Genomic DNA, 3,021 nt, shown 5'->3' on the forward strand with positions numbered 1-3,021 from the left:
GAGGTGAGGGCGTCCCAAGGGCCGTTTTGCGGAGGAGGAAACAGAGGCCGGAGAGGAGAACTCGTGTTTGGTTTTGGGGGGAGCGGGGGGTCCCGTTCGCTGGACGGTGCCCTTCTGCACCCAAACACACACTCGCTCCCCACGGCCAGTCCTCCCCCGCTGGAAAGCAAGAAAAATGACGGCGCAAGCGAGGGGGGGCGGGGTAGGAGGGATGCGAACGGCGGGCTTTTTGCACCGCCAGCCCTCCCTGCAGAGATTTTTACAAAAGAGTAAACCGAGGCTTAGGAACTGGCCTGAACTGCTGTGGAGCCTCACTGAATTCACTTCAATGTGGGTCCCTGAACTCCGCCGGTCTCCAGAACCTGGGGTCCTTCACACAGTAGGCCCTGAAATGAAAAAGACAGTTAAGGAATCTAAGCCCCCAGAGAACCTACATTTTCGGGGGTGCGGCGAGGGAACACACTTATACCTAAACCTAGAAGAAGACATCTGCTTTGGGGGGAGCAGGGGCAAAGGGAATAAACGAACAAGTATATGAAAAGATTATTTCAGGAATGGGGGGAAAGGTGAAGGGCATTGGGGAGCAAACCATGAATGCACGGGAACTGATTGTGATGATGTCTAAAGACATGATCGCTCTTTTTAAAAGTGATTTCACTCTGGAAGTGTATGATGTGTGGCTATTGTATCAAGAAAACGAATAGAAAAAGAAAAACCAAACTTCCAAACTTGACCTAAAGTTACCAGGGGTGAAGGAGGAAGAGTTTTTGCCATGCAGGGTACTGAGTTTATGTTAATTGTGGTGGAGTAATTTGGAAAAGGATATCGGTAATGGTTGTACAACACAGTAGAATCATGACACCACACTAAACATGCAGAAGTTGTTGAATTGGAGACTGTTGTGTGTTTTTTTGCCGCAATTAAAAAATAATAATTACACCAATAGGAATGAGTACAGGGAAGATGCTCTAAAATTAATTGTAATGATTGTACAACTCTTCTCGATGTAATTGAACTATTGAATTGTACATGTGGATGACTTGCCAATAAAACTGTTTAAAAAAAAAGATTCTTCAGGTCAGAAAAAATAAGAAAACCATAGAAGGACAAAGAATTCTCCAAGACCAACTAAACTAACTAGAGGACAGAATCAAAATGCCCTTGTGGGTTTCTGAGGCTGTCAATCTTTGTGGGAGCAAAAAACCTCATCTTTCTCCCCCAGAGTGGCTGGTGGATCCCAACTGTTGATCTTGCCATTAGCAGACCAAGGCATAACCCAGCAGGGCTCTGGACAGTGAACTGGAGTGTGGCAAAGTTGAGGCGTTTCTTTAATGGCCTGAGCAGAAGAGAGGCCATTGAAAGAGACGCCACCTTCAGGTAATAGCCCTCACGTTCCAACCTCCCCTAAACTCCTTTGGCAGATGGGAAAAATCGTGGCCCTGAGGGCAGCAGGGGAGGGGGGGTGGACGGACAGATGGAGGTCATCATGTAAATTGCAAGTCCTTCGGCAGGGTGGGGCTACCTTAGATAGTGGTCAGGGAGGCCCTGGGCTCTCTGGAGGACAATTGAATGGAGACCTGAATAACAATGCAAGGGGCTGGCCCGACCTAGAGCTCCTTTCCTCTGGGCTTCTGAAATGCCCATTGCATTCCTTCTTGGGCTGGGGACACCTGGGGGCAAGACCGACAGCCTGGCCCTGACTTCAGGGGACCTTTCCGGGGGATTCGGAGAACAATCAACAAACACCCCCGATCTTATGCCGGCCTAGGAGCCCTGGTCGTTCAGGGGTTATACTTCTGGCTGCTAATCACAGGGTCTGCGGTGCAGGAGAAAATCGAGAGGCTTTCTACTCCTGTAAAGAGTTAGTCTGGGAAACCCACAGGGGCAGTTCTACCCACTTCTACAGATTGGCTATGGGTCAGCGTCAACTCCAGGGCCGTGAGTTTGCAGGAATAAAGGGAAGCCCTAGTGGCATCGTCATGATGATGGGGTGGGCTGCTAACCACCGGCAGGAGGGCGATGAGGCTTTTCTAATCCCAGTCAGAATTGCCCTCCCGAAAACCCACAGCGGCAGTTCTATGCTGTCCTATAGGGTCACTATGAGTCAGAATCAACTGAAAGCAGACCTCTAGGGCCTGACGGGGGGCTTCAGGGGACCCCCAGGGGAGGCCCATACGATAGGTACGACCGTTGGCTATTTGCAACTGCTAGTTGGGAATTCCGGGGTAGAGGCAAACCACTGCCCTTGAGTTAATACCGAGATGACTGACGATCGCATCTTTCTCTCTGGTGGGTTCGAAGCAACAAGCTTTTGGTTAACAGCCAAGTAAGTGGCTACCCACAGCCTCTCTTTTTAGAAGCAAAGACGATACATTCGGTGCAACTGTCCTCGGCTCCCACCTATCCTAAGCCCTCTCAACTCCCTGCCATCCAGTCGATGCTGACTCATAGCACCCGGAGGACAAGATGGAACAGCCCCGCGAGTTACCTAAGGAGACGGTCACGCTTTACTGGAGTAGAAAGCATCCTCCCCCGGTCCTAAGCCCCCAGACTCAGAAAAATAAAACTTGCAAGCTGTCCCCATTTCCTCCCTGACCTTGCACACTCACTGCGGTCCTTGTCTCCGTGCCTGAGGACACAAGCCAGGGTGGATTTGAGCTTCCACCCCCTTGCCCCAGCCCAACGCCTGCCTCGCCCGCCGCGCCCCCAGACCCCTTTTATTGTACACAGTGATGTCCGTTTGTCTTCAGTCGGTTTCCTTTACCGCTGTACCCCAGTGTTCAGTTCTAGGGATAAATCCGGGATGGATGGCTGTGAGTTTGGGGGAGGGGGCGGGGGCTGTTTGAAGTGCACTCGGCTTGTCACGGCCATGGGAAAGGCGGACGCTGCCGTTTTCTCGCGGGCGGCTGGGGTACGCCGCGCCGCCGTGCCTCAGTTTCCCCGGACCGGGAACGGGAGCCGGAGTCGCCGCTGCCATTGGCCGAGCACCCGCTTCCCAGGAGACTGGCTGCTCGCGGGGCC

Source organism: Echinops telfairi, unplaced genomic scaffold, assembly GCF_000313985.2.
Source record: "Echinops telfairi isolate 266 unplaced genomic scaffold, ASM31398v2 ScPeMD7_655;HRSCAF=1070, whole genome shotgun sequence".
NCBI lineage: Eukaryota > Metazoa > Chordata > Mammalia > Afrosoricida > Tenrecidae > Echinops > Echinops telfairi.